Source organism: Castor canadensis, chromosome 3 (genome assembly GCF_047511655.1).
Source record: "Castor canadensis chromosome 3, mCasCan1.hap1v2, whole genome shotgun sequence".
Lineage (NCBI taxonomy): Eukaryota > Metazoa > Chordata > Mammalia > Rodentia > Castoridae > Castor > Castor canadensis.
This window is the reverse complement of record NC_133388.1, coordinates 91,638,544-91,653,890: the sequence shown is the minus strand read 5'-3', so window position 1 is coordinate 91,653,890 and position 15,347 is coordinate 91,638,544. Positions and strand designations below refer to the sequence as shown.

Genomic DNA, 15,347 nt, shown 5'->3' with positions numbered 1-15,347 from the left:
TTTAAGGGATTTAAACACAAAAATTTATCCTGATGACTGCTTCTAAAATCAAGATCTACGATATTACCATAAACCCTGAGAAGCTGTTTCCTTCCTTTTGTGATCACCTTCCTCTTCAATCAACAGAGATCTGCCTATTGTCATGCTAAGTTTTCCTTTTCTAGAATTTCATGCAAAAGAATTATATAATGTGTGTTCTCAGTATTTTTTATTTTTAGGGCCTTTCATGTTCCATATTCCAAATGTTTTATTTATTGATGAGCACTATTTAATTGTATGGCAATGTCACAGTTTCTTCTGTCACCTGCTGATGACCATTTTGGTAGTTTTCACTTTAAGTTGTTATAAATAAAGCTACTTTGGATTTAAAAAAACAAAAAATTCAGTGGAAAACCTCATCAATAGGCCAGATCATGCAGAAAAGAGAATTCCAAGGCTTAATGACAAAGGTGGATGAATTAGAATACTCAGAAATAATTGAAATTAAGAGCAGAACATGCAAGACCACTGGGACATGCTTGGGTGCTGAAGAAGATACTGAGAAAGACTAAAGGCAACATAGAACATCTAGTCAATGAAATGATAGCATAACATTTCCTAAAGTATGTGGAAGTACATGGTCATTTGGTACATTTAAAACCCCAAATAGACATAATGAGAAAAGAATCTTCCCATGTCATAGTATAATTACAATGCCAAGAGTACAGGAAAAAAAAGAAAGTTGAAACTGTAAGAGAGAAGCAACAACTCACTTACAAAGCCAACCCCATCATAATAAGAGCAGATTCTCAATAAAAGCTCTAAAGACCAGGAGGTACTAGAAGATATAATGCAAGTCCTGAAAGAAAATAACTGTATCCAGAAAAGTTAACCTTCAGAATTGAAAGAGAAGTAAAGGCTTTCTAAGAAAACCATAAAGTTAAACAATTCATGACCATAAGCCAGCAATGCAGAAGATACTTAAGGAAATTCTACATGCAGAACAGGAAGACAAACACAACCACAAGAGTACAGGAAGCAATAAATTTCACTATGAGAATAAATAAGCAAGTGAAAATTAGAATAGAATCGAACATCAGAAAAGCAACAAAATGACAGAAATTTGCATTTTTATTAAAACCCTGAATGTAAATGGTCTTGGCTCTCCAATTAAAAGACAGAGATTGGATGATCATTTTAAAATGAATGGGAGGAGGAAAGATATAAGGAAAGAATGCAGGAAGGTGACTATGGTAGAAATACTATGCATTCATGAATGAAAATGGAAAAATGAGACCTGTTAAAACTATTCTAAGAATGGGGACAGGGGGTAAAGGAAAATAATGCAGGGAGTGAATTTAAGTATGATATATTGCAAGCACTTTAGTAAATGTCACAATGAACCCCCAGTACAACAGTAGTATGATAATCACAAAATTTAAATAAAATAAATTAATAAATAAAAATTAATTAGTTAATAAATATTTAAAAGTGAGTTCAGTTTATTAGCTAATTTGTACATAAGAACATCTGTATGTTGGCATAATTACTTTTTTTCTTTTGCTTTTCCAACCACCCCTAGTTATTCTAATTAGATTTGAGAAGTCATTGCTGTTACGAGCTGGTACATAGTGTGTTGAATAGTGTGTCATATGCACCATTTATAATATTTAGATGGAAACAATTATTGCAAATTTTAATCATCCTCTGGCTTGAATTTCTATTTCCAACAATAATTACTTTAAATATATAACCTGATATGGGAACTTGTCACAAATGAGGATACTATAAGGAACTGCCGAATAAAGACCACACCATGTGTGGAAAAGAAAGATTTATTAGGAACCAGACCACAGGACTGTCACTCTTGGGTTCAGAGCACAGCGGCTTGACTGAAATGGGTAGTGGGCTTTATAGGAGGGGCCAACCCATGGGGGAGGGACAGGGTCTCTGGTCTCCGATTATCTGTGATCACCAGATGGAACAGGTTGACATGCCTGGCTAGTTGAGTAACTGGAAGTTCCTGAGGTTTTGTAAGCAGAGAAACAAGCAAGCAAGGAGTTTGGCAAGCAGTCATAAATCAGGGGGTCTAGTTTTGGTGCTAGCCTCAGGACCTTCTGCCCACCCCAAGAATGCCAGGGACCTAACATTCCAGCCTTTTGTTGGTATTATGGGCGTCAATTGATCTAGCTGCTTTGTGTTGAGTGGGGTCATTAAGAAGGGGTTGGGCTGGAATTTGGAAGTTTGTGAGGTCCCCAGGAGCATGGCTGATGGGTTTTCCCAGGCTTCATATGCAGACAAGGCCAGTTTTTGGGAGAAGGTTGTAGTAGCATCTGGTGGGAAGTCTGTCTGCTGAGTTCCCTGAATGATCCTGGAGGCATCTAGGTTTAAAGAGCATTTTCCTGGTTTAAGGGTTTGTATTTCCATAGCATCATTACATGTGCAGCTGTTTTTCTTTCTATAGTAGCCTCTATAATGGACCTAATAGATCATATAACCAGGGGAAGGAAGCAGGGAAGTATTGTGCATGCTCCCAGAATTAGGCCCACTGCTCCCACCAGTGTTTTAAATACACCTATGGCAGAAAACCATCCTCCAAACAAGTTATTAAGATCCCATCCTTTCCAAGTCTGGATGGGGACATGGGCAAGATTTGTCATTCCCTCAGTGATCTCCTCTATGGCTTTTCCTTCATCATCAATCTGCAGGCAGCAGTTGCTCAGGTTAAATTTTCCACCAACTCCTCCCTCAGAGGCCAGCAAATAGTCCAAAGCCAAGCAGTTTTGATAGATAGCATTGCTCATCTTAATGCCTTGTTTTGCCAGTAAATTGAGGGCTCTTGCAGTCTCATTAGTAATAATTTCAACAACAGCCTGCAGCCTGATGATGCGGTTGAGTGTATATATAGGGGTGCGGTAGCACAAAGACCCATCCTCTGCCCAGGTGGTGGGATCATAGTACTGGATGATTCTTTCAGGGGGCCATTCATCATCCTTCCAAGTGCCTATTTGTTCCCTATTTTTTTCTATTTAGTCTTTGTTCATATATGGAGACTCCCAGATTTTCACCTTATCCAAGGGGAAGCAAGAAGGATGGTCTGATAGAGCCCAGCACACAAGACCCAAACCAGTTTCTAGGCAACACTGTATAGGCTTGCCTTCCACAGATCCAATATAGCCCCCTGGGAGACTGCCAATCTATGTCTGCAGTAAGATTGTCCCATGCTGTTTTGAGATTAGAAAAGTTGGTCAGTGGGTGAGGCTGGTGTTCCATATGGTTTGGAGTACCCCACCACTGAGTCTCTTGGGCTGTATCATTGTAAAACTTCTGTCCTAGACAAGTTAGGTCCCCCACTAGGGTGGAGAATTACTTTCCTTGGCAGGAGACACAGCAATTCCCAATAATGGAAGTTTTAAGGAGCCAGACACCTGTCCTGTGTCATGGGAAGGCACTTTCATTGAAAGGCACTCGTGGGTCTAACATGAGTTATTTCTGTTGTAACAGAGATGGGGAATTTGTCTGGCATTTCCTCATAAAAGGAGTGGAAGACCTGGTATAGGGAACTCTCATGGGTAACAGTTGTTAACTTAAGGTGTAACAGAGTCCTGGGGTCAAGACCTTGGCTATCTATCCTTATGCTAATTATCCGTCCCTGTGTCCAATGAGATGGCTTAAGTACAGTGAAATTTACAGGGTTACAGGTGCCTTGACTGCAGATAGGGATAGTAGTGCCCTTTTGAAGGAGGGCTAAGTGTGTAGCCCCATGCCATGTGGCCCATGAAACACAACCCCAATAAGGGCAAAAATGATAACCTTCATTATTACACCAGGAGTTGTCTCCCTGGCACATATATTTTTCATTGATGTGTAGGTCCTTTCCCAGCCCAGGCCCCCACAGCCAGAGCCTGTACCTCCACATAGCTTGTCTATGGCCACACATGCATCAAACAATAATGACACCAGTTTTTCAGTATTGAACACCTGGGTGTGAGTAACAATGTCCCTAGTGGGTTGGCCATTCCTGAGTTCTAACCATTGCTCTACTGGGTGATAAGTGGGGTTGAAGCAGGTAAATTGATTATCATGGGAGCACACTTGATAGATGGTGTGATTGTGAGTGCATGACCCTATAACAGAGCCTGCACAGGAATAGTGAGTGTGGAACAATAAAGTCTTAGTAACAATATGTCCTGCCTGCACAATGCACATGCATGGGTCACAGGAGGAGGATTTCTGGGCTGTGAAGGGAAAGCAGATCGAGAGCCACATGAGGACTAAGAACTTAAGTAGGGGTGGAAGAGGGAGAGAGTTTGCAGGAGAGGCATAGCTGCATGGGGCCCACTGGTATGCAAGAGTACTCATCCTTTGCTGTAGTGGAAGAGTCTGAGGTGTTTTATCCTTCAGAGGTGCTGCCACTGGGAGATCCCATTGAGATTGACAGCAGTGGGCATTGTGAGGATGACCAGATGAGGTCTGGTCCACCGAGGTCCCAACAGAGAGGGTCAAAAATCCTTTAAGAGAACAAGATTCCCTGGTTTAACAGAAATTGTTATAGGGTAGGGCAGGATCTGGTCAGTATGCTCTCTGAGAAGTTCCTGGAGGAGGTTAATATGAGGTAGATAGTCAGCCAAAGGAGCAGGGTCTGTTGGAGGCAAGTTTCCTTAGAGAAATGGGCATCCATACACTATTTCAAAGGAGCTCAAGAAGGAAGGGCTTTGGGGAGTCTGTCCTTTTAAGATCACACCTAGGTAAGTGACCTGTAGGAGACAGGGGCTGATTGTCAGGATTTAGGTTAAATGTAACACTTTTGGATAAAAGAGAGCTTTATCTCATTATTTTATATAAATCTACATTTTTAACTTTACAAATGTTTGTACCATATTTTGATAAACTATAGATACAACACTGTTATGAGATGGTCATTTAAGACACATGAGCAAATATGTAAATGAACTCTGATTTAGTGGTACTTAAAGCTTGACAAGATCAGCAGAAAACAAATAATTTCTTTGATAAAATCTTTCCCTATAATAGTTTTTTTGTAGCTGTATCACACACTGAAGCTTTTTATTATACACTTTTAAAACTTACTCAGACCTTCATACAACATACTAAACCCTTTGATGGTTTGTCCTTATTCTTCCTCTCCATATTTGAAACAAGCTTTAGGGCAAACCATTCTTCACAATATCCTTTCTCATCCAAAAAGACCATTCCTTTTTTCCTTTAATTTCTCAAAATATACACACAATACCTATCTATTTCCTTTCCAGTTGTTTACTTTGAAACATATTTTTAAATTAACCTCCATAATACTTTAAATTTTAAATAAAAACTGTCTCTCTCTTTTTTTTTTTTTTTTTTTTTTGGCTGATGGAGGAGACCACCCACCCCCACCACAGAGTTCTGTGAAGAATAAAGCTTACCCGAGAAGTCTGGTAGCACCAAGTAGGTGATTGAGGCCTACCTGCTACTTGGACGGTTACCCTGGACTCCTCTGAGGTGATCTTGAAGGGGGCCGAAGTCCTAGGACCATGTCAGTCTTCTGCTGCCAGGCCCAAGAGGTCTGTGAGGCCTTCACTCTGTTGAAAGTGGGACTGGGAGACTGACCCATCTTGCAGAGACAAAGAGGGGCAGTTGTCCTTCCAGTGTCCACTCTGGCCACATTGTGGATAGGGTCCTGGTGACAGGCAAGGTAAAGAGCAGTTTTTGCCCAATGGCTTATCAGGTTGTACTTGAAGCAGGCCCCTGGAGGCGTGCATTGTTGTCTGGCCCATCTGGGAGTGGGATGAGGTGGCCTCAGGGCAGCCATCAAGAGCTGGGCCTTTCACTGATCTCAAGCCTCATCTCAGTTATTAAATATCTTAAATGCCATTTTCATAAGATCTCCCTGGGGGGGTTGATGGCCGTCCTCTGCCTGTTTAAGTTTTCTTTGAATATTAGGGAAGGATTGGGAAATAAAATGAGAGTTGAGAATAATTATTCCATTCTTGGAAGATGGGTCTCATGCCAAGTCATATCATATGCTTGGGTTAGGTATTTAAATTCTTTAATATAGGAGGCTGAGTTATTAGAAAAGGAGTTAAGTCTCTTTTCAATTTGAGAGAGATCAGTCATGGAAAAGGGCACACGGGCTCTGATAATGCCATCAGCTCCTGCCACCTCCTGGAGTGGGTAGAGATGGGCTGAGCGTGTTTGGGAGGAGGTATGGGAGCGGGTATGGGACGCAGGTGGGGAGGAGAAGGGTGAAGGTGTAGCAGGGGCTGAGGGCAAGGCTGGCAGTGTTGGTTCTTGAGGATCCAATGGCTCAGGGTCAATTGTGACCACTGTAGAAGGGGAATAGGGTGGCGGATGTTTGGGAGAGCCAGAAGGAGTGGAAGAAGGGGGATCTGAGTCATGGGAGGATGGGGTGGGAGAAGAGATTGATGTAGAGGACTGGCAGGAGGAGTTGGGAGGTGGTCAGACAGAGTCCATGAGGTCACAAGTAAGAGAAAAGTCTTCTGAAGAGGGTTCAGTGGGAGGGAGAGACACAGACTTTGAGGGAGGGGTTGTCATTGGCAAGGAAGATTTGACCGGTGTTACAAGATTGGAGCAGAGAGGGTAGAAAGGAAAGCTTGGATGAATGGAATTTCGGACACTTGCCATTGTGATGGCAGAAATTGTCAAAATCTAGAAATCAAAAGTACCATTTTCAGGCCATTGTGAATGATTGTCTAGCTTGTACTGAGGCCAACTGATGTTGCAGTAATATATCAGTCGCTTAGATTTCATATTGTCTTGGAGACCAAGGGAGAGGGTGCAGAGAAGTCATCCCAGTGGATGCATCTAGAGTGTGTGATTCTCCATAATGTAGAAGAAAAGGAGAGAGAGAGAGAGGCAGGTGCCTTGGTGAGTTTACTCTTCAGGGAAATATAGATCTAGGTCAAGATCTACCCTCCCTTATGTGACTCAGGCAAGGAGAGCAGCATCATCCAGTTGCCGTTTGGTCAAAGTAAGCTGGAGGGGCTGTCAAGCTCTCACCCTGGGCAGAGGAAAGGAAAACAGGGAGGGAGAGCAAGATAGAGAGAGAGAAAGAGAGAATGTGAGAGTGAGAGGGAGGGGGAAGTGTCACCTGAATGGGTTCCCAAGGGTGGGCGTCCCCGGCCTGGGTTGCCATCCAACAGAGAATGCCCAACTGGTTAGCCAGGCATCCCCATGCTAAGCAGTGGGCACCCCAGTGGGCAGGAGAGGTGTACCTGGCATAAGGCTACAACTTCCAGACCAGGCAGAGCAAGCAGCCCCAGCAGGAGGGTGACACTTACCAAGTCTGAGGAGTAGGTCAGGTGGAGAGCAGTGGAAGAGAGACACTAATGATGGGAAAGCTGGCAAGGCAGTAAGGTCCAAAATCCACAGTCCAGAGGCACATGGGGTCAATTCAGCAGTCTGGGTCCAGGAGAGGGCAGGACAAGAAAGCCAAGGGAGCAGCCCCAGGCTGGAGCATCCTGTTAACCTCTCCCGGGTTTTGGCACCAGATGTAAGGAACTGCCGAATAAAGACCACACCACGTGTGGAAAAGAAAGATTTATTAGGAACCAGACCGCAGGACTGTCACTCTCGGGTTCAGAGTCCAGTGGCTTGGCTGAAATGGGTAGTGGGCTTTATAGGAGGGGCCAACCCATGGGGGAGGGAGAGAGTCTCTGGTCTCTGATTATCTGTGATCACCAGATGGAACAGGTTGACATGACTGGCTAGTGAAGTAACTGGAAGTTCCTGAGGTTTTGTAAGCAGAGAAACAAGCAACCAGGGGGAATTGGGCAAGCAGTCATAAATCAGGGAGTCTGGTTTCAGTGTTAGCCTCGGGACCTTCTGCCCACCCCAAGAATGCCAGGGACCTAACAGATACAAAACAAAAATATCAGTAATAACTAGATCTCAGAAGAACTGAAGATGTTCCAGCTATATGGTATTCTTCCCAACCCTTTATATTTCCAGATATTTGTGCATCATAAGTACTAATGTTAGAAACAGCAGGCATAGATCAACTTGTAACTATTTCTCTTCTTGCTTATTATTGGTTTACAGAAGCCCAGGAGCTCAATTTAATGCTCATTATTAGCTCAGATCAATATTGAAAATAATTTTTAATTTTTCCTATAGGAACAAAATGCTTAAAAATCTTGTGCAGGATCTGATATACTTATCACTCAGCATTCATGGAGTCTTATTCCTTCCTACTATATATTTGTGGGACAAGGCAGTTATTTTAATTTAAAATACAAAAGTTTAATTTTGAAGAATAATTCATTTCCATAGAATTGTATAGCAAAACTTTGTTTTTAGAAATCTACTTTTGAACCCCGATGTTTTCACACATCTGAAGACTCATTTGATGTTAAATATGATCAGTTTATAAGCCTATTAGATGACTATGAGGCATAAAAGACTATACAATGTGATTGATAACAATCTTCAGTTTGAAATACTGCTAGCATAGTTTTATCTCAATTTCTATCTCATCAGTTGATATAATGGGGTTGCTACCACCTCCATTTCCTCAAGAGATTTAATGGTTCTCTCCTAATTGAATTCATTTTTCATATTTCATTTATTATTTATATTTTATTAGCATATATTGATTATACAGAATAGTTTCATTGTGACATTTTCATACATGCATATAGCATACTTAGATCATAATCAACCCCTCCTCTGTTACCTTCTTTTTTTCCCCTTCCACCGACCCAGAACCTCTTCCTCTTCCCTGATAGTGCCCCTTCTACTTTCATGAATGTTTTCCTCCTCTGTATTCCACATATGAGAGAGAACAGGTGATACTTGTTTTTCTGAGTCTGGCTTATGTGATGCTCTTCATTTCCATCCATTTTTCTGCAAATGACATCATTTCATTTTTTAAGGCTGAATAAAAGTCCATTGTGTATATATTCCACATTTTCTTCAGCCATTCATTCACTGATGAGCACTTAGGTGATTCTATAACAGGGTTATTGTGATTAGTGCTGCTATAAACATAGGTGTATACTGACTTACATTTCTTTGGGTATATGCCCAGGAGTGCTACAACAGGATCATATGGTAGTTCCATTTTCAGTTTTTTGAAGAGCCTTCATACTGATTTCCATAATGTGGGGATTAATTTATATCAATATGTAAGGGTTCCTCCCAACTGTATGTAAGAGTTCCTCCCCTCACATCTTCACCAGCATTTGTTGATTTTTTGTTTTCTTGATGATAGCCATTTTGACTAGGGTGAGATGGAATCTCAGTGTAGTGTTGATTTCCAAACATTTCCCTGATAGCTAAAAATATTGAGCATTTTCCCATATACTTATTATCTATGTATACTTCTGTTGAGAAGTATTTTTTCAGTTCTTGTCTCCATTTGTTGATTGGATAATTTGTCCTTTTTGAGTTAGTTATATATTCTGCATGTTATTCGCCCTTTTGAGAAATAGTTGGCAAAGACTTTCTCCTCTTCTGTATTTGTCTCTTCACTCTGGTAATTGTTTCCTTTGTTGTGCAGGAGCTTTTTAGTTTGACACAATACCATTTATTAATTCTTGCACTTATTTTTGAGATATTGGAGTCCAATTCAGAAATTAATTTCCTATGGCTATATGTTGAACGATTTCTCAATGTTTTCTTGTAGCAGTCACAAAGATTCAGGTCTTACAATAAGGTCCTTGATGCATTTTGAGGTGGTTTTGGTATAGGGTGAGAGATAAAAACCTAGTTTCAGTCTTCTACATATGAATATCCAGTTTTCCTAAAAGTGTTTATTGAAGAGGTTGTTTTTTCCCCCAATATATGTTTCTTTTTTTTTTCTGTTTATTCATATGTGCATACAATGTTTGGGCCATTTCTCCCCCTTACCCCTGCCCCCTCCCTATCCCCCACACACACACCCTCCCTCACCTCCCCCTACCCCCTCGCTTCCAGGAAAAAACTGTTCTGCCCTTATCTCTAATTTTGTTGAAAAGATAGTATAAACAATAATAAGAAAGACAAAGCATTTTTGCTAGTTGAGATAAGGATAACTATGCAGGGAGATTCCTAACATTGCTTCCACGTACAAATGTGTTACATTCTAAGCTGATTCTTCTCAAACTGACCTTTTCTAGAGTTCCTGATCCCCTTCTCCTATTGACTCTGTTGCTTTAGTTTCTACATTAGTTCCTCTGCATTGAGGATATCAAATACTATCATGTTTTTTGGTTTTCTTACCTATTTCCATACCTCCCATGTGTGCTCTTGCCTTATCATGTGACCAAAGTCCAATCACATAGCTGTATTTTCCCTAGATCTAAAGTCTGCATATGAGGGAGAACATACGATTTTTGGTCTTCTGAGCCTGGCTAACCTCACTCAGAATCATGTTCTCCAGTTCCATCATTTACTTGCGAATGATAACATTTCATTCTTCTTCATAGCTGAGTAGAATTCCATTGTGTATAAATAACACATTTTCTTGATCGATTCATCAGTAGTGGGGCATCTTGGTTGTTTCTGTAACTTGGCCATTGTGAATAGTGCTGCAATAAACATGGGTGTGCAAGTGTCTCTGGAGTAACCTGAGTCACATTCCTTTGGGTATATCCCCAGGAGTGGGATTGCTGGCTCATATGGCAGATCTATGTTCAGATTTTTAAGAAGCCTCCAAAATTCTGTTTAAGAGTGGTTGCACTAGTTTGCATTCCCACCAGCTGTGTATGAGGGTTCCTTTCACCCCCTATCCTCACCAACATTGTTGTTGGTGGTGATTTTTATGATAGCTATTCTAACAGGGGTGAGGTAGAATCTTAGTATGGTTTTGACTTGCATTTCCATTATGGCCAGGGATGGTGAGCATTTTTTCATGTTTTTTTGGCCATTTGGACTTCTTCCTGTGAAAAAGTTCTGTTTAGTTCAGTTGCCCATTTCTTTATTGGTTCATTGATTTAGGAGGAGTTTAGTTTTTTAAGCTCCCTCTATATTCTGGTTATCAGTCTTTTGTCTGATGTATAGCTGGCAAATGTTTTCTCCCACTCTGTGGGCAGTCTCTTCAGTTTACAGACCATTTTTTTTGTTGTGCAGAAGCTTTTAAATGTTATGGAGTCCCATTTGTCCATCCTTTCTTTTAGTTGCTGAGGTGCAATTCATTGCCTATACCTATTGCTTCCAGAGTATTCCCTACTCTTTCCTGTACTAACTTCAGAGTTTTGGGTCTGATATTAAGGTCCTTGATCCATTCTGAGTTGACACTAGTATAGGGTGATAAACATAGATCTAGTTTCAGTTTTTTGCAGGCAGCAAAACCACTTTTCCCAGCAACATTTGTTGAAGAGGCTGTCTTTTCTCCATCATGTTTTTCATGCCTTTCTCAAAAATAATGTGGGCATAGATGTGTAGATTCATACCCTGGCCTTCTATTCTGTTCCACTGGTCTTCATGTCTATTTTTGTGCCAGTAACATGCTGTTTTTATTGCTATTGCTTTGTAATATAGATTGAAGTCGGGTATTGTGACACCCCCAGCATTGCTCTTTTTGCTGAGTATTGCCTTGGCTATTCATGGTCTCTTGTGTTTCCAAACGAACTTTAGGGTAGATTTTTCAATCTCTGTGATGAAAGTCATTGGGATTTTGATGGGAATTGCATTAAATATGTAGATTCATTTTGGTAGTATAGCCATTTTTACTATGTTGATTCTACCAATCCATGAGCACGGAACATCTTTCCATGTTCTGTATGCTTCCTCAGCCTCTTTCTTCAGGGGTTTGTACTTCTCCATGAAGAGGTCATTCATAAGTCCTTTTTAAGTTTATTTCTATGTAGTGAAGAGGTAAGATAGAGATGAACCAATTCGGGTTGTAATACGTTTGTGGATGGAAGCAATGCTAGGAATCTCTCTGTATAACTATCCTTATCTCAACTAGAAAAAACGCTTTGTCTCTCTTATTATTGCTTATATCTACTCTTCAACAAAATTGGAGAAAAGGGCAGGACAAGTTCTGTCTGGAAGTGAGGGGGCGGTGGGCAGGAGGGAGAAATGGCCCATACAATGTATGCACATATGAATAAATGAATAAAAAAAAGTTTTAATCCTCAAAACACCGTACATGGTCAGTACTCTTACTCTCTCCACTTTCCAGAAGAGGAAACCAAATTATGAAGGGAATAATAACTTATCTAACATCTACAGCTAGAAAGTGGTGGAGGCAGAATTCCAACCCAAATGGTCTAAATCTGGAAACTATGCCTCTCCTCTCCAGGTCATTGAGGCCAAGAGCTAGACTAGCATGCTTATTTGTATGTTTAGCTGAGGGAAGTTAACTAGTGAAAATACCAGCACTTCCACCCCACCATATGTCTGGGACTCAGTGTTAGGGAAAAAGAAAGTACCACTGAAAACTAGTCAGATTGTTAAATTATTGTCCAAATATCAAGATGCATATAAGCACACAGCCCTGAGGCCCCATACTCATGTTCCCACTAACTCCATCACAGAGCTCTCTGTGGCCAATTCAGGAGAAACATGCCAATTTACACTAGCCTGGTAGCCAAACAGCTGCTTTCTACACTTAGGACCTAACTGACAAAAGACAGCCTAGTAGAAATACTTTTGCTTTTACTCACATCTAATTTTATTAAGTTCATCATAAAAGACTTCCACACATTTCCTATTTTCCATAACAGTTTCTTCAACTTATACTTGGAAAACTGTCAAGAAGGGAACTCTCCTGAATAATGTATCTTCATCTATAATTCATATAATAATTCTGAAATGCTTTATTCCATAATAATATATCACTCTTACTTTTGTAAGTCTAGCTGTTCTATATAGTCTGGAAATTCCTAGACAAACATCCTAGAGTTGAATGGAATTAGAGCTATATGGTACAACTCCCATTTTACTTAAGAAATGAAAACTCACAAATGCTGAAATAGTTTATGCTAGATCCATAAAGAAAGTTTATTCTTTAAAAATCAACAGAACTTAGGAAGTGGTGTTTCCATTCTTCCACCCTTTTGCTAAAGCACGTGGAGAGATAATCAGCTAAATTAGAATAGCCTCCAACTACCAAGAACAGTCAGTCTCTCTTAACCTCCTTTCAGATGAGTTCCCTAAATCTCTACTCTGGTAACTCTAGGTAATATAAAGAAGTTCTTAAATAACACATTCCTGAAAATTTTACTTGTTTTTTGGTATGAAGTTCACATGGTATAAAATCACTTTCATATAAATTATATTATTTTGGAGACCTGGAATTTATTTCTTCCAAAATGTCCTTTATTTATAGATACATTTTAAAGAGGTTTTTATTCTCTTCCTTACCATTTATGCAATTTCCAAAGTTTCTATAATAAGCATATTTTACAGTTTGAAAAAAAATTTAAAGACAGAGTTATTTGTTTATTAAACACCTATGTGTTACAAACTACAACAAAATAATAAATTTTTCAGAACTGATCCCTACCTTCATTCAGAGAACAAAGGTAAGATAAAGAAATATAATAATTGGTATTTTAATAATTTCCAGGAACAAAATACATAGAAAGCTATGGACATAGAAATGTCAGAGGATCTTATATACAATGTTCAAGGAAAGTCTCCCTGAGAAAGAATATTTAGGGTGGAAACTGAGGAAGGAGATCCAGTTAAGACTTGCAGACTAGGAGAATACCTAGAACAAAGAACCAGGTCAGAAAAGTACTGGGTTTCTTCTAGGATTGAAAGAAGGCCCAGGAACCATAAAGGTGGAGAATCTAATTGTGATATTTACACATATGCTTACAATATATCACAATGTATCCTCCTGTACAAGTATTATATTATATCTTAATAATTAAAAAGAAGAACACAAACAACAACATCCTGATACAACCCAGTGTGTTCATTTGTTACCATCTCTACTGTTATCACCCAGTTCAAGTCACTGTCATCTCTAACCTGCATTGCTGCAAAGATCTAGGAAATGTTACTCAAACTCAGACCACATATATGAGCTGTTTCTAGTCCCTGAAGAAAATCATTTTGAAGTAAGAATTTCTAACTTGTTCACTGCTGTATTCCAACTGTTTAGAATAAAAACCTAGCTAACAGTAAACACTCAATAAACATTAAATTAATAGTAAACAAATCTGTTTGGATAAAACATAAATTCCCTCTGGTATTCCTAGGGTATTCAGTAACTGCTGGTGTTTTTACAGCTCACAGACACATGAAAACCATCAACACCCCCAGCAATTCAGCACCATAACTGGCTTCATCCTCCTGGGCTTCCCTTGCCCCAGGCAGGGGCAGGTCCTCCTCTTTGTGCTCTTCTCTGTTGTCTACCTCCTGACCCTCATGGGCAATGGCTCCATCATCTGTGCTGCGTGCTGGGATCAGAGACTCCATACCCCCATGTACATCCTGCTGGCCAATTTCTCCTTCCTGGAGATCTGGTATATCACCTCCACAGTCCCCAACATGTTGGCCAACTTCCTCTCCCACACCAAGGTTATCTCCTTCTCTGGGTGCTTTCTCCAGTTCTACTTCTTCTTCTCCTTGGGTTCCACAGAGTGCTTTTTTCTGTCAGTCATGGCATTTGATTGGTACCTCGCCATCTGCAGGCCTATACACTATCCTAACATTGTGACCAGACATCTCTGCACCAAACTTGTGGTCAGCTGCTGGGTCCTTGGCTTCCTCTGGTTCCCAGGCCCTACCATTATAATTCCCCAGATGTCTTCTGTGGATCCAGGATTATTGACCACTTCCTGCGTGACCCAGATCCTCTGCTAGCCCTCACCTATACCAAAGCCCCCGTGATAGAGTTCTTCTGGACAATCCTAAATTCTCTGCTCCCATTTAATCCTTTCTTCTGCAACATGGGGTCTTATGCTCCGGTTCTGAGAGCTGTGTTGAGGGTCCATTCAGCAGCTGGACAAAGACAGGCCTGTGGTTCCCATGGCTGTGGTTTCACTCTTCTGTGGCTCAATGGTCATGTATGTGAGCCCAACATCTGAGCATGAAGCTGGAATGCAGAAGATTGTTACCTTATTTTATTCTGCAGAAAGACCACTCATAAATCCTGTAATCTATAGTCTAAGGAGGAAAGATATGAAACATTCCCTGCAGAAAGTTCTGAGAACACAAACATTTAAATCCTGATCAAATCTGATCATAAAGAAAAATAGTTATGAGGAAGACACCCTTGACAACTTGCTCAAGTTACTAACTTATTTCTGCATGTTCATTTCAAGTACAGGTACATAAAAGAACATTTGTAATTTCATAGCATTAAGAAGGTTGGGGAGTTGAGCCATTGTTGTATTTGGCTTCTCCATTTCTGTCTCTTCTAAGCAGATTTTAGTAAAATGTCAACTTTAATCCAAAGTTTGAGTCCC

At 40.3% G+C, this 15,347-nt stretch overlaps 1 pseudogene; it reads left to right on the top strand.

Annotated features, from left to right (window-relative positions):
* The first annotated feature begins 14,176 nt into the window (after positions 1 to 14,176).
* LOC141421312 (olfactory receptor 11G2-like) lies at positions 14,177 to 15,111 on the top strand (annotated as a pseudogene).
* Positions 15,112 to 15,347: the final 236 nt, after the last annotated feature.